At 41.6% G+C, this 21,832-nt stretch overlaps 1 protein-coding gene and 1 non-coding gene across 2 annotated transcripts in view; one reads left to right on the top strand and one right to left on the bottom strand.

The window, feature by feature from the left end:
- ptbp2a (polypyrimidine tract binding protein 2a) overlaps positions 1 to 8,906 on the bottom strand; it is a 124,135-nt gene extending 115,229 nt beyond the window's left edge. Inside the window, exon 1 of the mRNA XM_072699948.1 lies at positions 8,733 to 8,906. The gene's annotated coding sequence lies outside the window, so the exon portion shown is untranslated. The remainder of the gene's footprint in view (positions 1 to 8,732) is intronic.
- An 8,736-nt stretch (positions 8,907 to 17,642) lies between these two features.
- Positions 17,643 to 17,714, top strand: trnae-cuc (transfer RNA glutamic acid (anticodon CUC)). Its single transcript has one exon. It is a non-coding gene; the product is annotated as a tRNA-Glu (tRNA).
- The last annotated feature ends 4,118 nt before the right edge of the window (positions 17,715 to 21,832 follow it).

The following is a 21,832-nucleotide window of genomic DNA, read 5'->3' as shown; positions in this document are numbered from 1 at the left end:
ACGATGGTTGATGATTATTTTCCGAGCAACCGCTAAGCACATTATATATTCATGGGCAGTGACAAATTTGCACACTCCGTGCCTGTGGACAGAAACGGCGACATGTCACCTGATCACTGGCAGCGTGAAAGACCAGACGCCGAGATAACAAACAAACACCAAGAATTTTCTACTTAATTGAGCAGGACTGGCAGCATGAAAGTGGGTAAGAAAGAACAACACAAGCACAGGAAGATCTGCCTCCTCATACATGGAGAGATCCTGCTGAATCATTCAAATGATGAGTTTTGTACTTTGGAAAGTTCTGGCATGGTGAGGAACAGGGGATGACTGGCATGCGGGTAAAATCTAAAAATTGAAGTCACCGTTCAATATCTTGAACGGTGTACTTAACAGTGCCCATCTGCCTGATGGTGCCATACTCTACACTAGAGATTTGGGTTGGGATATTTGAGTAAAGAAGTTCAATAAAGGTGGTTAACATTTCAGAAACATTCATGTGCAACTGGGATTCTATAGATCACACAACCAATTTAGTTACACTACTGCTACAATGACCAAAACTAAAATTAATAATAATCATTCCTCAGTCGTTCAACTGCATATCCAAGCCTTGCATAGCAGCAAAAGCACAAGGCATTCCGGACAGGATGCCAGTCCATCACAGGGCACACACACAATGCGCAAACACCAATTCACCTAGTGGAACGTCTACTTTGGGTGCAAAGCAGGGTCACGATTTAAACCCGTAACATGGGACAACAGGGCTAATCACTGTGCCACAATGCCACATAATAATAATACTAATAATAATAATAATAATGGATGTTGATGCATTTATTCTCTGTTACCATCTCACCGTTATGAAGGCAGATGCAGACTGTAAGCTAAATATTTATTCTCCTCATCACCAAACAATAACTCTCATCCAAAAGCGGTGTTAAAAATAAATATGTTTCTTCTCTCTAAAATATTAGATTCATTTGCATTCCACACAATAAAATGCTCATATGAACTTGCACTCCGCAAACTTACAGCAAGCACCAGCCAGGGAAGAAAGAAGGCAGTAAACAATACATCGTGATATTCAGTCTGGAATTAATGATCTGTTATTCGGAATAAGCTTGTTAGCTAGATAATACAGAGGCCAGGAAATAAAATAGCGAGGTTTCCATCTTTCAGCAGGAGATGTGGATAATGGGATGCTTACAATCTGGTAGCTGATTAATCAAAATCTGCGGTGTTAGCCGTGAGACAGAGCCGGCTTAGCGGGCACATTGTTCGGCGCCCGGGGGCACCGTCGACAGTGAAACAAGCGGTTATGCTGTAAAGGCACCACACACTTTCGGGGGAGATTTATTAAGCTGGAAACTGCATTTCAAAGTGGCCGGTCCAGAGCGATGAATTTCAAGCAGGAAAGAGGTCGTGCATTTCAGCCTCAAAAATAAAAACACCAGAAGAACAAGAAAAAGAAGCAGGAGAAGAAAAGATACTATTTCCTTGTGTGTTACACGTCGTAATAATTCATTGTGTGGTGTTTATTGGTTGTTAGGAGATCGCATCTGAATCCAGATGCCAATTGAACATTCTGGGAGCCCAAATGGTCAATTAAACAAACGTAGGCGTCAAAGGGAGGCGCCCCTCGTACTGGAGCGGTCCAGTAAGGAAAGGGTAAAGTGATGCAGACCTAAGTGGGTTGTCATTGATCCTTTCACTTCTCCTCAGCTTGACGGAGATGTTTCTTAACCTCACAGCGCTACTAGCATGGCTGCCTGGGAGCGTGTCTCAGTATCAGATGTGCCCTGTGTTTCGACGTTCCTCATGGTTCCCATATGAGGGCCGGCATCTTGTCTAAGGTGGCCTCCATCTCGTGCCTGATGCTCTGGGCTCATTAGATAAGCAGGTATGGCAGACGGATAGATGAATCATGTCTCATACGATGTATGTCACACTCTCTGTTGCAGCCATGCAAATTACAATTATCTTTACCTGCAATTCAGCATTGAGGCAGCTTGCAAAGTTACAAAGTTGGGCGAAGTCTCGTGTTCTCCAGTTAAATTCTATATTTCTGGTATGGTTGTGTTTTTATGAGTTCTTTGGGAATAGGAGGAAATAACAAAGCTGAGCTCTCACTCTGATGAATGCATAATACAAAAAAAACACGAAAAGAAAAACACAGCAAGTAAGTCAGATGTTATTGGCTCCACATTTCATGGGCTTTGTGCTTTGGACCTGGGCTTCCCTCCGCACATCAGTGCACACAGCATGGAGCTGGAGCGAGACGTGGCTCTTATGCCGAAGCCAGGAACTGTAAGACTTTCATTTAAGGCGACTGAAACAAGGTGGGGAAATTCCAGGGTCCCGGAGGTTCCCTTGTCCGGAGCAGGAAGACGGTCTCCCCTGGGTGCGGCGGAGGCCGGAGGCGCCTGATCCGTCAGCGTTGCGGTTTCTGTTGGGGTCACTGGATCAGGAACTGAGTTACACTGGTTGGGCATAATTCCAAAAACCGGCGGGGGGGGGGGGCTAGCAACCGTAGAACTGAGAGAGGGAGATAGAGAGAAACATAGGTCACTAGTGCTCTACCATGCCCTGCAGGTATCTGGGCCAAGAGGTGGGTGCTGGGCATGCTGGGAGATAACCCCCAAAGGAGCGAGTACCCAAACGGAGCGAGTACCCAAAGGAGCGAGTACCCAAAGGAGCGAGTACCCAAAGGAGCGAGTACCCAAAGCCTCAACCAATAGTCCACGGTCTGGAAAAATTAAAGAAAATGAAGCCTGGTCAATACCTGGTTACTTTCAGTTCAAACGCTTGTTTGTACAAATGTTAACTTTAAAGATTCACATTGTGATTTATCCATCCCCACCATATGCAAATGGGGTCTTTGGTATAACAAGTAATGTCATTCTCATCTAATACTGTATGCAAATAAAAAGCATAAAGCTGAGATATCCAGCATTTAAAAAAAAAAAAAGTTTTTCTTGGTCTTCTAAGCACTGGCATCAGTTAATAATGCATAAGAGGTAATTTTTCTTTGTTCTTAAATTAACGTTCTGGCATTCGCTAAAGAAACAAAATGTTATCTGTTATTTCTGTTTCATTGGCTATTTATATGTGGACAAAATTAGAACAGGTCTGGATAGCAGGTCCATTTTTTTAGACATGCATAATCGCTGCATTGCATTTCAAGTAGGGCAACAGCGCCCTCTGGTGCCTGTTGCTAGTTACAGCATGTATATGTAAGCACTACACGGAAATTAAAGGTAAGAATACCATTCAGCCAAAAAAACATAAGCATAAAAATGTCAAAGTTTTCATTTATCTTCTCTTCAAACAATCATCACAATGAGTTCTTGTGAATACAATGAGAAGCTTAGACCCTTGCATGTGACTAGAGAAATCTTAGTTCTTAGGGAAAAATAGGATTTTCAAGAAAACTAGTGGGTTAAAATGCATGCAGGATTTGGGAAAAACGGGCTTGTTTATTTATTTGTTCCTGTCTTATATTTTAGAGATATACACAATAAATATATTAAACAGCTAAGAGAGTAACCAGCAGCTTCAATATCAGATCTTTGCCTGCATTTATCCACAATTAGCAACCTTCTGAATTTAACTTGAAGGCCAAGGTATTTCCAGAAGGACATACGGCATTTCAGCAGAATACGCTGTACTCTGAGTGGTTTTCTGCTTTTTGACTCAATAATTCATTGTGTAAACAGTTTTCTGAGGATGTTTTTATTGGTAAATGTTAGCTCACATCACACAACGCTAGCGCGCATATTAAGTAACGCGTCACTCCTTCATTGTCTACCCACCTCCCTCTACAAACTAGTGCACACCCCCATTCCACAGTGTTACCAAATCATTCATTTAATGATATCCACTGCCATGAAATCCAGCTTTGCCTGTGTTTTATGGAATTTTTCTTTTATTCATTTTCCTCTCTTCTCTGACACTCAGATTTGACCTGAAAAGCTGCCAGGATGTAATTAAAAGACTGTGTATTTTAAATGTTTTATTCACTAATGTGTGTGTGTGTGTGTGTGTGTGTGTGCATGCTAATGAGCAAATTTATTCTAGCTGTTATTATAATTAAGAGACTGTGATCAATAATGGAAAAATGAAGTGCTAATTCCAAGGTAATCTAAGCAGGTGACTCCACCCGCGGCTGCTTGGAACAACAGGTCATTAAAACTATTAAAATGTTACAGCAAAAGGAAGGTTAAGTGACACATGAAACACCAAATGGAGACAAAGGGAGGGGAACCGATCATTTTTGTAGCTTTTCTTGTTCATTTCTTCAATACGTAAAACAAAGAAACGGATACTCTCCTCTGGCCGTTTCTCCCGCCTCACATCACAGCAAATCAAAAGATAACGATTTCCCGAAAAACAGACAACACACAAAGTCAGGGGCCTCTTTGATTAAGCACCAATAGTGTTCAAGTCATCCATTTAATAAAGCATAAAAATCCACCGTACCTCATTAATAATACCTAAGTATTTACATTTATTAATTTTTAAATGAATTTTAACTCTGAAATGTAAGATAGATTCCTCGCCCTGGTACCCTTAGTCTCACAATTCAACATCATGCAACATCAAGAACGTTTAAAACACTGCAGATGTTGCATAAAAAAAACAAACACCAGCAATATGTCAACCAAATACAAATTTTGGTGCCACATTAACAGAATATAAACATGCATGCAGGCTATCATTGAACGAATAAGCGCATGAATGAAAGAGTAAGTAATAGGACAAAAACAGGCAGTACACTGTATATTGGCGAGCATTTCGCCAGCTGCTCTGTAGCCACGGAGACCGTGTAAATGGATTCCTCAAAGCCTGGCTTAACAGCTCGCTTAGAGGTGACTCGCCCTGGAAGAGGAAGACGCAATTACCTCCTGGCACTCTGTACAAATACGTGCTGGTCAGCTCTTTTATCTGGGGTAACCGTAACGGGATGACCCTAAACAGAGCAATCACTGTCAGGTCAACAGCTCAGTGCAGTAATACTGAGTGAGAAGATCAAACAGAGCCACTGGTCAGGCAGACTGATTATTCACTTGCACATGAAACTTAAATCACTACCCAAAGCTCATGTGGCAACACAATATACATCTATGGTGACCACCTAATCGACGTCGCAGGGGTCCTTATGAGCTGGGACAGGGTTTGTAAACTACCATTTCAATTATAAAGACCTGCATTTCACTTTAGCGCTGAGTTCTTGCTGTGTGCTGATTGGTCAGTCTCCTATAATCATGCATGTGTCACTTATGTTAATGTGAAACAGCTGGATGAGTCTTTCAGTCAAGGAAACAAACCAGTAAAAGCACAAGAAGAACTGAACGAATTAGCCAAGCACAGGAGCCTTTCAGGTTTAAAGTAGTTTGTAAATCCTGAAGTAGCCCGTAGTGTCCCCCCCCCCCCCGACGTGCATTAGGAGGTCACCCTATATGCACCCTGACAGACTTGCATTCCGTAATGTGTACATCCTCAGCGGCTCCAAACACTCCATGTCATGTACATGTGCAGGAAACACAGAAAACATAATTATTAGGGCGGCGAGTGGACCTGTGGGTTAGGGTTTGCCCATGATGGGAAGGTCAGCGGTTTAAATCCTGTGTCTGGTAGGATGATGTCACCACTGGGCCCATGAGCAAGGCTCTTAACCCCAAATGCTCCAGGGACCCTGTCTGACCCTGGTCTCTGAACCTCACTTGTATGTTCCTTTGGACAAAAACAGCATCTGCTAAATGTAATCGTATAAATGTAATACAGGTGAAATATCCAATAAGCAGTACGCCCTGTAACGCTGTTCAGTCAGCACTGGAAATGTTTGTATGCGCATATTTGCTTAATGAAGTGGAGTTTTAGTGAATGTGGGGTCACTTGGCACGCAGTCATACACGCAAACTGTGAGCAACTTCAGGACACCCGCATATCACACAGGAATATGAGGCTCTACTTAATCCATTTTTGGATACGAAGCCTGATTCATTCAAAACAATCACCATCACTTAGATACCTACAGGCGAAAACGACCACAGAGAGATGTATGGTTATGAGTTAGCTGACGGGGTGTTAGCAAGCTTTGTCTGAGCGAGCATCACGTCCAGGCCGGATTCCCCCAGGACACCACCCCACGTGCTAAGGATCCCCCACCAACAGGCCTATCTGCCTCTAACCAGAACAGAAGCGTCTGACCTTCTGTCATGTTTCACGCCGGCTCGGCCCTGACCACCTGGGGGGCTCATCCTGCTCAGACAGCAAGGCCATGGGCGTATTTTGGCTTTTGCCAGAGCAAGGATTAGACCAAACTGTGGATTACGAGTGTAACAGCAAACTGAAAACATGGTAAGTGGAATCATACTGAAGAATACACACTCCCAGTAAACAAATATAGGGTTGCCAACTCACATCTGCCGTAATACTCAGACTTTCAGACTCTAATGCAACAAATCTTACAGCAAATCTATATCATTCCATTACAAACCTAAAATTAGCTACATCAAATGCATTGGAGTAGTTTATAAACCCTATAGACTATTTTCCAGGTAATAAAACTGTTACATACATGTAAATGAGTGTGCAGACTAGTCGCAAATTGAAAATCTCATGCCAGCCAGCTGACCAAAGTTGACAACTCTGCAATACGAACAATGCATACTGCACATTTCCACATCCTGTAATGTTTTAAACATAACCATTGTTTAACATCTCATATTTGGAGAGCACAACAACACGACAGAAGGAAAATGTCATACAAAGTAATTAACCAAAAATTAATCTTGACTGTGCTTGACCAAAAAGAGCAGGTCAATGTCCTCAAGTTTGATATTTGAAACAAACACTCATTAAAAGACGAACAGAGCCTCCAAAGATTCTTTTCCCTTAGAAAATCCTTTGCTGTTGAAAGCATGGTAACAGTTCTAAGGAATGTTGTACACACTATTAAATATGCAGAACAGTGACTGTCTTCTCACATAATGAGAGCGCAGACATTTCTGTTAGCAACAGGCATGCTGGGTAGGGGGGACGATCTCTGTCTGTGCTCCTCTCCTGAATTCTACAACTAATTGTAGTATGAAAACATTCAAAATATTTTGTTACAGTCAGTAAAAGAGTTTGAAAATATTAAGCAGTCTCCTGTTTCACTTGCCTGATTTACATCCTGCATGACAGGGTGAACCTGCAGATGGCAACGCTGCTGCAAGTCAGTCTTTTGGGTCATATTAAATATAATAATGTGAGGCTATGATGGAGAATTAAATTAAAATTGAAAAAGCTATTACAGTGTCATGACTGTAATTAATCAGAGAAAAAAATCCAGACAGCCTTAATTTAACAATAAAGACATTTCCATCCGTTCTGTTCATTAGGCGGCAGCTAGATGTAGTTCAGAGATCTACAAAGAGACTATTTCCTGGTGCTATATATCATTTAGCTTAAATAATTTAAATGATTTAAAATGCTGTCATGCAAATGCTTGCTGTTTTTCCGTGAGTGCACTGGACTGTGGATCTGTTTACTTAAGATTCATTCACATTTTGTCATGATTACAACCTCCCAATATACTCAGTGGCTACTGTCTGGCACCAAGTTCAAAATGTCCATTACTTTGTGTCATGAACTTTGAATTGTACGGCATTTTGTGGTGTGCTGTACTTTATTCGATGCAGTATTTTATCCTCAGTCAGTATTGTATAGTTTAGCACTAGTAATTTTGTCCAATACTTTGTTGTTTTTACTCTTGCACTTATCTCATTTGTAATGCTGCACTCGTGTTCGGTGCAATCCTGCTATACCTAGCATCCAGTACAATGTCCTGACTCCTGCTTTCCTTGATTGTAGCTATTGTGACTACTGCATGTGCTCCTATAGCAGTACGACTACTGCATGTGCTCCTATAGCAGTACGACTACTGCATGTGTTCCTATAGCAGTACGACTACTGCATGTGTTCCTATAGCAGTACGACTACTGCATGTGTTCCTATAGCAGTACGACTACTGCATGTGTTCCTATAGCAGTACGACTACTGCATGTGCTCCTATAGCAGTACGACTACTGCATGTGTTCCTATAGCAGTACGACTACTGCATGTGTTCCTATAGCAGTACGACTACTGCATGTGTTCCTATAGCAGTACGACTACTGCATGTGTTCCTATAGCAGTATGACTACTGCATGTGCTCCTATAGCAGTACGACTACTGCATGTGCTCCTATAGCAGTACGACTACTGCATTTGTGCTCCTATAACAGTGCAACTACTGCATTTGTGTTTCTGTACTTTTCTGTTTTATGTATGGTTTGTGTAAGCATTGAAGCTGCTACTCAGTTTAGTTGTTAGTGTAACAACGCTCACACAATAAAAATCCTCAATTCTAATTCTCTGCTGTATTTTATCCATTAATTTCAATTTGTACATGCCAGGCTTTAAGTCACTTTGGATAGCATCTAATGAGCAAATGCAAATGTCAAGACCATTAGTTAATTATAAATGAATTTTTAATTGAAGTCACCATTTTTATTACATTTTGGTGAAAGAAAACTAAAACAACTGTAAGGAGTATTAATAAACACATTTTAAATGTATTTGTTTTTGCAATATTCATTCTTCTATAAACTGTGAAATACTAAACTATCGGATTATTAAACATGCTTTATTTTGTTTTGCAGGAACATCATGGTGGTGATCCAGGAGGAATGTAACTCAGCTCACCTGTCTGGTAGCTATAATTTTGTTTCTTCTTGCTTCCGCTAGTAAACTGGACTCATGTCCTGGCATCAACCCCAAGACCCGTGGAAGAAAATGCTAGTTATGTCTTCTTCTGGTCCCATGTTCCATCTACCCAGGCATCGAGCTCCTAGTGCTGGGAAGGTGGGATCCTGCAGAAGCTGGAAAATGAGAGAGATCAGCTGCTTTACAAACGTTTTATAAAAATGATGCATCGCTCTGATCAAACTTAGAAGCAACACATTGTATTTTGCTCATCTTTAATAATTTAAAAAACCACCCCCTTGAATTTTTGGTTGAACTGCCAAAGACCTAAAGTCAGGCTTCATCGTCACATGTTGCAGCATCGGGAAGTAAAACTCACTCAATCCACATGTAATCCAATGAAGAACTTTGTGTCCCGTGGACTGAATGAGTTTTGTAAATTTTGCTCTTCAATTATGTTAGAATAGCAGCATGATTACGTTGGATAATAAGAAACAAGCTAGATCTCAGCATCATGAGCGTATTAAAGCTGTCAAAGTATGTCAGGATTTTAAGGTGTACTTATGTGCTGCTTATGAAGGTTTTGAATGCATTATGAAGGTGCACTGAATGTTCTATGAATGATTTATAAAGGTATTATGAAGGTGCAGGTAAAGTAAAACATTACCCATTTTAATGTTGATTTGGGGCTTTCAGATGCAACATCATTTCTATACTGAACCTGAATGTGTCTAGATAAGACGGCAGCAAGCTTGTATTGACTGAAGATCAATTTGTTACATTTGCTACATTTGTTTCTTATGTCAAAAACATGTGGACTGGCGACTCTAAATTGCCCATAGAGTTTCCTCTGTGATAGACTGGCTTCTCATCCAGGCTGCAGAGGTGCCAGCAGAAAGTTTCGTTTGGGATGGGCATCAGGATGGGCATCAGGATGGGCATCAGGGGCCAGTTCTATTCTCGTGTGGCTGCGCTGCACCCTGTCCCTTCTGTGGTCCTACTTAGAAAATGTAAAAAAAAAAAATATTTGGTTTTTATTATTTTGATGCGAGATGGCAGCAAGGGTGCCCGTGTATTTACCTGGGCTGATCATGCCCCTCCCCCCCGGGCAGCACGTAGAGCCACCCCTGCCACGCTGCTCCCCAATTGATGCCACGTACATCTTAGAACCGGCTCCAGGCTCCTCACAACCCTGTCTTAGATAAGTGGTTTCAAAAAAATCGATGGGTATAAAATACCCTTTAATTCTTTAATTTCTGTAATAAATTCTAATCTTACCAATTAATGAGGCTCTTGATCACCCTCTTTATGGACATTAATGAAGAAAACTGGTTATAGAGAAATATCAGCGAAGCCAGTCTGCCCTTAAATGTCATTAAGTCAGTACATCACAGTGGCACAGGATTATGGGAAAATAAGAACATCAGTAAGGAATGGAATATTATCATAAGAGCAGTCCACACCAGAGAAGTCATGGTGGGATTTAAATTTAAGATGAAATTCAATCTTGTAGTTTGTAGAACAAAAAGGATTTTTTCAAGTTCTACTGCAGATATAAACAAACCCAAATTATTATTAAGGACGAATTGGCATCAATACAGTACAGTCCAATAATTCCCCCAGATTACAGGTAAAGTATATAAACTGACATTTTTTGTCATTAGAATTAAATGACTTATCATTCACGCATGATTCACCTTCACCAGCAGTTAATTATTTATAGGTTTGACACTTCAGCTTACCAATTCCCTTCAAACCTTTACTAGCTATTATTCCAGATTTCAATATTTAAGTGTACCTATGTGCATTCACAATTTACCAAAAGTACCTGCTGTTACCTGTTGTAACATCATAAAAACTGTTATTCCCTGAATACACATAATCGTATTCTTAAACTCATAAAAATGCAGAGATTTTATGTTTCTGTGATTAAATTACAAAAATCTGTACACAACCACATTTTAATGACAGAAATAATGCAAGAGTACATTCTGTGACAAAATATTAATCAAAACTGAGCACATACTGACTGATTATACACCCTCTGAATGATGTAATAACATTCACACCGGCTTTTACCGTCTAATTTGTTTCTTTGGGCTCATGTAATGTAGTGTAATAGAAATGGGTTTCACCAGAAATAATGAATAAAACCCGATGCATCTGTTTACAAATAAATATGCATGGTTACAAATGACATGATCCATTATGATTATACCAAAAAATAAAATGACAAATGGTGAGGTAAAAAGATAATACAGTATTATATTAATAATGCAGTACTACAATAGTAAACACACACACCTGTACTCATATCTTTGTGGGGACGTCCATTCATATCTGTGGGCATAACCCTAATCCAAACAATGACAACCTTAACCCCTACCCAGCCCTAACCTTAACCATTAGTAACCACACAAAATACAAGGCATTTCTAGTTGTTTGATTGCAGTTACGGATTTTTATAATAATTGAATTTTCCCTTGTGGGGACGAAAAAAAAAACTGTTTTTCATCACAATGTGGGGACATTTGGTCCCCTCAAGGTAATGTATACCTAGAAGCCGCAGATAAAAGTGCTCAAACAATATCAGCTTTACAATTTATTACTTATAATGGCCGTAAGTTGGGGCATGACCAGCACTCAAAAACCGGCAATCACGGAAATGCATCAAGATAAAGACCCATCCATCTTCAATTAATGTACTTTAAAGACGTGATCAATAAAGCTATAAGGCATTGTGTAACATTCAAATGAGCTAATTTATGGAGCTTCCATAAGGAATAACAATTCAGTCGCCGCTAACATTTGAAGCTCCTCTGAAGAATGATTATAATGAATTATTATTGCTATTTCCCTTCTCCTTTTTTCCTTCAGAGCCACTGGCAAATAGGGAAATTAGTTGTTGCAAGAAAAAAAGCCACAACAACAATAAAACTGGGACAAACACAAACGCCTGTTTATACAAGATTTGGTTTGCCTGCATTCTCTTGCAGGTGCGCGTACTGTACAGGGCTGCGGGGAGGGGGGGGGTGACCTTTATTTTGTGGTACAAGTGAACCATGCAGCGGCTGGTTTCTTTGTTAGGCAAATGCAACACTCACTGGGGAAAAATCAGCCACGTTCCAGCCAAACATAAAGCTGCTTGTGACTTCTGTGCGAAAACAATAGGATGATTGATATTTAAGTGTGTATGTATGTGACATTAGGGGAGCGTGTGGCAGTACCAGGACACATGTGTGCATTGCAGCACACAGAAAGATTGGGGGCAATGGCAGTATTATGGATGTGGTAACTTAGACTCATACTGGCAAACAAAATGCCTCAAAGCATGACCAGGCCGGGTATCAATGAGTCAATCTGCATGTCCTGCCATCACTGGCAGCTGGTGGCTAAAGAAAGACAATTCATTTTACAATAGAGATTTTTTCCAAAGAAGAAAAGGGGGTTTTTGAACGACAATAATATTTTACTAACGAGTTATCTCAAAGTAATTTTCATATCATTTCAAAAATAAAGTAGATTTTGAGAACTGAAGAGGTGTTCTTCTAGCTAACCAACAAGATGTCCTTAACTTTTTGGAGAACAAGATAAATTCTTGTTGCTTTTTATTGGGTTATTCTTCATTTTTAATGCTCTATTGTTAATTGTCAAATAATTAACTGTCTGAAGTTAAATAGTGTTTTTCAGGGTAAAAACACAATAATTACCCAGATAAATAGCTTTAAACATTATCTTTGACTGCCTACGACTTTTGCGCAATAATGTACATTTGGTTTACCTGGATCACATGGGCTCTTTTACCCTGAGGTCTGCAGGAGATGCAATGAAGTGGGATAGAATACTTTTCAGCGTGAAAGTCGACAGGGGGAAAAAGGAAAAGAAAAAAGAGAAGCGTGCCGAGAAAAGCAAACGGTGAGAGTAATTAAGTCATTTGCAGCATCTGTGGATGTTATTCTGCATGTGTTCTGTGCCGCTGAAACAAGGCATCTTTGCAGGGGGAAAAAAACATCCACATCGCGGGGAAATAGCAGCAGCTGACCACTCTGCTGGGAGCAATTTGCTCTCTGTCGGCGTTGATATGATTCAGGCTTCCAAAATACGCCACAGTCTCCAAGTTAATTTAATCTCTCTAATGAATATGAACAGAACAGCAAAGGAGACTGAAGATTGTATATAATAAATTTTGCTGTAATAGCTACTGTGTCTATTGTCATTTAAAAAGTAGTCTTTAACATAATTCTACTTTCAAGTACTTATCCCGCCATAGTGAAGAGTTCATTTAAGGCCTGTTTATCACTTCTGTGACCATGTTTCAGTGACTGTTCATCAAACATTTCGACTCTGAAGGACAGGGGCCCCGCTAGAGATTGTGGGCCCCATGAAAGCATGTTTTATCGGGCCCCCGGACCAGACAAATCCAGGTATGTTCCAGATTTTTTCGAGCCTCTGGAATCATCCTAACTTTCCTCCCTTTTACAGTGCTCAGAGATGCAGTCACAAAAGTATGCATGTTTCAGATTCATTTACTGTGTAAACACATATTTCATACCATCTCCCATGGAGCAACCTGACTTCGGCTGAATATAAAGAGCACAATGAAGTGCTCCGTGGAATTCAATAATGTGTCTTCCTTAAACACTGTTGAATGTGACTGCAAATATATAACGCATACATGTTCCAGAATATAACAGCTGGGCTTTGTTTCAGTGTTTCAAATGCAATTCAGAATATATAATTGATAGAGTTTTACACCTGATAAAAATAAAGCTGATTATACTTGGGTGTCACTGTGACTCCATGGGTCACTCTGTTTCCTTCCATCTCCCACTGGAATCCCGTCTCCAGTGTGGTGCCTGAGTGTTTCCTCTGGGACAGGCAGGTCTCCTTTGGGTACTCCAGTGTCCTTCAGCAAGCTCTAGACCGGCATCTGATCCACGGTGTATCCCTGCCTTGTGCCCTTTGCTGCCTGGAGTAGATTCCGGACTTTCTTATGATTCTGTCCAGATGGACGGATAGATCTGCCGTCAACAAACTGATTTAACAAAAATCTACTCTGGGATTATGTTTCCATGGGGAGGATGTTTCCATGTCTGCCTGTAAGAAAAATCAATTGATCGAATTTGAACATAGCTGGACTCCAATAATTAATTTTTTAATGTAATGTTGTCGGGGGTGGTGGGGTCTTGCCCTCCCCGCCCTGGGATGGGGGCTGGGTGGTTGGGGTCCTCTGGTGTTCCTCTTAGCTGAGGTCACATGGTTGGTGTTTCTGGGTGGCTGCTGGCCCAGCCTGTTGGGGGCGATTTGGGGGATGGGGGGTCTGCTCCAGCTCCCGGGCAGGTGGTCGCCCGTATGTGGGGGGGGTCTGGTGGGGGCGGGTCAGTGTCTGCTGTCGGCGATTCCAGCATTGGGCCCTCGGGCACTGTGGGTTGGTTGGGGGGGTGCGGTAGGAGGAGCCTCTGCCTCACTTGGGGGGGGCCTGGGGTGGCCGAGGGGCGGGGGTCGCCCCACCTGGCCAGACCGGCTCCCCATTTGCCGGGGGGCCTGGGGTTGTCCCGTCCTTGGCTGCTAGCTGGGGTCTCATCGGGCGTGGTGGGGCCAGGGGGGGTTCCCTGCTGCCGGGATGCCTGTGGCACCCCTGAACACCCCGGTTGGCCGCCCCTGCCGGCTGTGAGGGGTCAGGGATGGGGACTAATCGGGGCCAGTCGGGGATCTAGCTAAGTTAAACCCAGCTAACCGAGAAATCCTGCTTCGTGGAACACCCCCCAGAGGCCACAATTAATAACCCACAGCCATGAACGCTTGTGTGGTCACTCTGCTACTCATTTTAATACCTATACAGCTATTTTGGAAAGAAAAAAATGCACTGTAAGGGAAACAAAAGTTTTGTCCCAATGTCATTTCACACTGCCAAGAAGATACTGTCCTGCTCTTGCCAAAGCTCCCAGAACGTGCCATCTTTGATCTGCTCTTAGAGCTTGGTGTCATAACAGGTTTCCATCTTCCACTGTGGCTTCTGTCAGCTACCAGATTCACCCGAGATCTTCAGCTAAGCTGGATGTCGCAGGTGATGCGCTCAGCTGGCCTGATTTCACACCCCCCAAGTAAGCAGAGGAGGCGCTCTCTCTTCATTATGCACCTAATCTACAGGGACCCCGCGGGCACTGATGACGGGTCCCCAGCTCTTCTCTCAACATCCCCCATCCCACAGCCCTCTGATCTCCGCACACAGTACCTTTTTTTTCCACTTCCAGAAGCTGCCAAGAGTCCCAGCATCACTCGCCGTGACAGCCTCACCCTCCACCAGCACACGTCGTCACCCGTACAGCTCTGTCAGCATTACAGCAGAATCTTACTCACTTAGCACCTACCCAGAAAACATGAAACCATACACTCCATCTCGGTCGCCAGGCTCTGCATCATTAGGGCCCTGCCTTTCTAGCTTAGAAGCAGGAAATGCGCAAAATTCTGCCTCTGCAGCCTTCTCCCCTCAGCCCGCACGCATGCAGAACAACTTACACATCCACTTAAGTAAAGGTGCAAAATCCATCTGTCCTCTCAGCAATTTATGCAGAAACACAGAGAGAAGCTGCCTTGCACATTTTACTTAAGCCTGACCGTATTTGATCATGGTTTCATTTTTAATGCATCCCGTGCACAGCTGTCCATGTAAATGCCGCCGAATCCCATCACAGCTCCGTGCTGCTGTCAAAATCATCACGGTGCCGGGTTTTTTATGCATGATTTGTTTGTTGCTTTAGATAAAGTCAGCCAGTAAATAAAATACACTGCACCCTTTCTCTCCACGACCCTGTACTAGATAACTAGTTGGAAGACGGATGGATGGTTGGATGGATGGATGGTGTTGTTCAGAGAATGCAAACAGCTTCAATCCAATTCAATCCAGTTCATATAACCAGAGGTGGATAGTTCAGGTCCAGAAAGTAAAAATCCAGACCAAGATTTCATTTCAACCAACCAGATGAGTACTCTGTGACTATGACTCTTTATATTCAACTGATTGATTGAAACAAAATCTTGGTCTGGATTTTTACTTTCAGGACCTGAATTATCCATCTCTGCATAGAACAAAACACAGATCCATGGTTGACTATTGAAAAGTGGAAGAGGGTCAAACCAGTCCCCAGACTCCCAATTCAAATCCTCATGCACATTGATCAAACAGAGCTCTCACGCTGTCACCTGATTCAAAGGACTCCTCCGCACTGCTGCTTCAGCTCACGGTGGGCGGGAGATACTGACCTATTTGTGCTGTGAATAGAAGTTCATTAAATTGCACTTTCTTGGGGGAGGGGAACAAATGGCAACACTCTGGAGTTTTAGGCTGTGATTTTGACTCTGCTTCCCACACCCACACTACGAAAGGGGGAATGGTCCTGTATGTTCTGTCTCTCCATTCTTGGATTCTTGGAAGCCCAGTCTATACTTTTCCTGTCATCTCACTGGCGAAACTGCAGTCATTTTAACTGTAATTGTTTACTATTTTAAGAGAAATCAGATTGGATGCAGGCAGATTTTCTCCTTCGTTTCAGGGTCTCAGAGAAAATCTTAAGTCATCAATGCAAAAGACCCAGCCTTGTAACACAGAAAATATCAATGCATTCCGTCATGGAAGCTCATATTACAAAACATCCCAGTTTGTCATTGAAGCAACAGAATAAGAAACTTTCCTTCCCATATTTATTAGTTTTTCCATTTATGGGTTTACTTAAATAACATAAACGGAAACTTTATTTCTGTCTTGGAACTATATTGTGCATGGCTATTCCGTTTAAAAATGGCCACTGTGCCCTTTCATGCTTCAGCAAATTTATGATAAAATTTACATATAAATGGAAATGGATACAATAGTCTTTTGATTATGATACAAATGCTTGACATTCATCCAAAAATGACACAGTAGTATCATATCTATCTTTTGTTCTAATAGAAATGTCAGGATTTTTTCTGCAGAGTGTTTGGCGTTTCTGGACAAGGGGATGTGGAGATGTACAACTCCGCAATAAAATGATCATCAGTGAAAACAACGTTTAGGAACAATGCTTTTACGATCAGTACTGATAGTACATAGTGAAAGGTGATGAGTGTATCATAGACATAATGAAAAGCAGGCACTGTGATTTGAATGGCTGTTACTCTATACTGTAAACATTGTTTTATCCCTTGGTAGCTGGTCATCAGGCAAGGAGGATATTCAAAGAGAAATTTAATCCACAACTGGATGTGCTCAACTGTCAGAAAAAAGATTATCCTTCAACACTAGAAATAAGTTTAATCAAAATAGGCAGGCTTCTGTGAAATATCTGAGGGATTATCTTCTGCTAAGCATGCTGCAAATGATTTTAATTTGAATGATGAGTTTGAAATATGATTTAGAAGGGGTATTGCTCATTTTCTGTGTTGCAGCACAATCTTACACATTGAAATGCAGAGCAAACACTTCCACATAAAATGCTAGCTGTAAAGTAATATAAAGAGTGAGGAAATTGTTTGGGGTAAGAGAGCCATCTGCTGTTCCTCAGACTGCATTAACATGCTATCTGAGATTGGGCGGTGGGGGGGTATGCAAAAGGCCATTTACATGTTCAGATCATTTCAGCTCCTCCTACAGCAGGACCGCTGATCCCTTGCAACTTACAACGTCACGGACAAGTTACATCTTAAGAATACAGGTCTTTTGACTGTAGCCAGTAAGTTATGGTGGTATTTAATGTTCTATTCATCTGGATTCACTGAACAGTTTATATAGCCTATTGTTGGTTGTATACAGATTTAGTTTAAATTATTATTTACATTTATAATGAACATGTGGAAGATTGTTGGTCATGTACAAAGATGTGTTTTTAATGCCAAGTTACTCAGAAACCAATAGCAGTTATTCAAATACTTTCCCTGGTGGTCTAGTGGTTAGGATTCGGCGCTCTCACCGCCGCGGCCCGGGTTCGATTCCCGGTCAGGGAACTTTTACAGTTAAATAGTTTGATGTTGTGCCAAAACGTAGACATTGGCCTGTGTTTTCTCATAATTATATATGAAGTGATACTTTCAAAAATGATGTTACGCTCCTTCTACCTAACGCGCAAGTTGCATTAGTGAATGATTGTGACCACGGACCTGTTCCCCCAGTCACTCCTTTGATCGGGTCCGATGACGCTTGTGGCAGAGATTGCAACTAACCCCATCATACGGAAAACATGGTTAGTTATAACCATGCAGATACCATGCGCTTATTTATTTGCATTGTCACTAATGTCCTCCTAGCCCCCCTTTGTTTTTTAGGTGTCCAAGCAAACAGTGCTGGAACCCAATTGTATATGCCAGGATTTTTCTTCTTATTAATAATCTTCTGCACTAGAACGAATTTCAGCAGGCTATGATTACCATTTAAAATGACCAAGAACCATGAATATTTGTGTAATGGTGCGGTATTCTTACTGGTACTCAGGCCAGGAAAAAGACACGGGTTGGGCTTATGCTGCTGCTACAGCGAACGCCCATAGACAATATGCCCTTATACAGTAATGTAGATATTATAAATTCATGCATACACAAAGTGCTTCCAAAGTTAATATACATTCATTTATATAAATTCTAATGGAACATTTCATGCTTAATGTGGCCATACCGTCTATTCAGGCCATATAGTGCTTGGACTCCGTTAATCGCCGCCTGCGGCTATATCGGTAGGCCTATTTAATTTTTATTCAAGCATTGTTCCTCTTTGGAATGCTCGTACTGTATGCTGGATTCTATTTATACCTAAGCTGTCCCATTAACAAAGCCGAACTCTTGAGTACGCACTTTTACCAATGCCATCTGTTATAAACATCGTTCCGAAAATGTCATTGTAAATCTGAAAATATTATTTTACAATTTCTATTACCATCTATCTATTAAACCAGGGAAACAAATATTTATTTAACGTTCAGGCCTTACAGAAATTAATTGCATGACTCCAGGCCCTAAAGCAATTAGCCGCATGACTTATTCTAATTATGTGTAGTAAGCATACTAATTGGAGCCCATTTAGTTTAATTACTATTAAGAACACAACTCATTCTCGGTAGCGAGTAACACTGCCTCTAGGGTTGTTGATTCAAATTCAGAAATAGCCTGGCTAAGACTAGTAACTTGCTGCTTTAAGTTGTTCTGACCAAAAGTGTCTGTTAAGCAACTATACGATTAAGCTGTCAGTGTCTCTTCACCAACGCATGTGGCATGTCTATGGAATCAGATCATACATGTCACTCAATTACAGCTATAACGAGTATTTTCTGTTAGTGGTCACGTTGCAGATAAAAAAACAATATATTGGACCAGTTTTCATAAACTCTACCGTAATAACGGGGACATGCTCACCTTTCGCAGTACTGCCGAATGGTCAATTTGAGTTGCTTCTCGAAATGTCCAGTAGATGGTGCTGCAGCTTCTGGACAATAACAGTCTGCTGCTTGGAAAACCTTCTGCGCCCTCTAGGGTTGTGGGGTTAGCTACTTTGTCGCTGTATTTTGCGAATTTTTAGACCCCTCTAGCGACTCCTTTTCAAAAAAGCGACTAGCGACAAATCTAGCGACTTTCGTTATCGTTCTTACTCTTCTCACCGAGCAGCGGGTGCTGCCGTGGGCTCCGCCATAGTATCTCTTTGGGGTCACTTTTATCGGTCCCAAGCCCCGATATAGGAGGAGAGTTGGAATTGTGATATAAAAAACAGAATAAAGTTCATTTGTAGTTCTAAACGTAACTACGGATACGTTAAAATTTTTGTTTGTGCTGTTTTAGTTTCTGAGATATAAATGTTTGTTTACATTGTGACGTCATCAGCGTGAAGTTGGCCCCCCATTTGCGTCTGATTTCCACCAGACTGATCACAATCGTGTGTGCTGCGTTTGTGCTGGTTTGTGCCGTTAAAACTGTCCTTTCTGCTGCTTTAGTTTCTGAGATATTAATGTTTGTAAGGTTGCCCCCCATCCCATTTGTGTCTGATTTCGACCAAAACGATCGCAATCGTTTGTGCCGTTAAAACTGTCCTTTGTGCTGCTTCGGTGCAGAAATATTGCTTATTTACATGGTCACGTTAAGTTACCCCCCGTTTGCGTCCGAACCGGTCTCGATAGTTTTTGCCGTTTAAAAATTGTCTGTACTGTTATTTTTTCTGAGTTATACCTCTTAGTTTATGCCTTTACATGATCGCCGTATAGTGCTCAGGCTCGTGTTTCTCATGTTAACGGAAGGTGGAGCGTTTGATGACTCCGCGACAAAGCTGTACGTAGACTGTCAGCCCCGCCAGGCAGATACCGCATTTCAGCATCGTGCTGAATAAATTCAGATTCTCAGCGGCTAACACCCATACGCGTTTCGTATATAGTATTCATTTTATGCTGCTATTTAATAAAGGGGCACTGCATTTTCACGTGAGCAATGTCATTTTAGAAATTCGGGGGGAGGGGCCCTAATATTTGTGAGGTCTATATACCTGTGCATTAAATATACACACATACATACATACCTATTCATACATACAGACATACATATTTTTCGCTATATTTTTACAATATATTGTCCTCCTTCCTCCCCTGCACTCCTATACTGTCGTCGACTCACAAGGGAAAGGGTTACCTCCGCTGTTATGCCGAGTTTTGCATGCCTGCCGAGAATTGTATTTACCTCGTGAAAAATGGGGGATGCAAATCTCGGTAGCTATGAAATCAGACTTACCGAATAATGCATGCACCCCCCTTTAATTTGAAATGTTAGTTCGGGTAGAGTGGAGGGAGAAAGTAAAACCATTATTGGACATTTTTATTAAACCGCTCCACCTTCTGTGGAGCCAACTTCACGCAGGTCACTTACCTAACAGCAGAGACGCCAGTGTCATTGACGAAGCCCATTAATTGATTAGGGTTTTCTACTTGGCCTTGATGTCATACAAGAACGTCTGGTGGCATTTCTTCTCATCGAAGGAGATACTTAAAACAGTAGCCAAACCCAGTTTGCTGTATGTGTTGCTTTTTTGCATGACAAACGTCTATTTCAAAGTTGAATTTTAAATAAAAAAAAACAGCTGTAAACAAAAACTGAAAAAATATTTAGTCACAAAATTTTCAGTGATAAGAAAAGGTATTAAAGTGATTGTAGTTTCTGTCCCTTTGTGAAAACCTTTCTTTCTTGTTGGAAAGAATTAGAGCAGTGGAGATCTTAACCAATCAACTGTCAATGACTGAATGGGGCTCTGTTCGCCAGATTGAAGGAAACCTTTCCAAGTGTTCTGTTTCCATGGCCAGTGATGGGTGCACCACCCCACTGTCACTTCTTGGCTGAGTTTATACAGCTGTTTTACTGTGGATGCACTTTTCTCATTCAGGAATGTATGCACTGAAACCTTGAGGAGCTGTTTCTGGGGGCAGTTTTCAGGCATGAGTGTGACTACAGCAGAACTGTACAGTTCAGTTCCTGCATTTCTCCCATTCATTTTTTAAGTCTTCTTAAAAGAGGGAAGCAGACAGAAATAATGTGTGAGGTGTGTTGTTCGTTCCCTACCTGACAGGGGCATTTATTCAGAGTCAGAGTAGTACTATGTGTGACAGCTAATTTAGAGCAGTGTTTCCCGGTCCAGTCCCCGGGGACCCACAGTAGGTACATGTTTTTGCTCCCTCTGAGCTCCCTGGCAGACAGTCCACATGGAGCAAAAACATGGATAGTCTGTGGGTCCCCAAGGACCGGATTGGCAAACACTGAATTAGAGTGTGGACATGTTCATTGTGCATCAATCAGGTACCTTTGATTGGTGGAAATTGAAAGGGGGTGGGGCATAGGAAGTGCCAGTCACTAATTTGTGCTGTGAATGGAAGTTAATTAAAGTGCACATGTTCATCTCTAGACTGCACTGTGAAGTAGTAGGTTATTGCCTGCTAATCTGGGAAGCAGATGATCACAGAGCTGGGTTTAGTGCTGTGTCACTGACAGGATTGGCACACAGGAATGAACAATCATAAATAAATGACCATTTATTTTATTCTTTTAATGAATGCGTTGCCTCATTCAGGTAAATGGATTACAAAATTTAAGACAAATATGACAAA

Source organism: Paramormyrops kingsleyae, chromosome 15 (assembly GCF_048594095.1).
Source record: "Paramormyrops kingsleyae isolate MSU_618 chromosome 15, PKINGS_0.4, whole genome shotgun sequence".
Taxonomy (NCBI): Eukaryota; Metazoa; Chordata; class Actinopteri; order Osteoglossiformes; family Mormyridae; genus Paramormyrops; species Paramormyrops kingsleyae.
The sequence above is the reverse complement of the archived record's forward strand: the minus strand, read 5'-3'. Positions and strand labels throughout refer to the sequence as shown.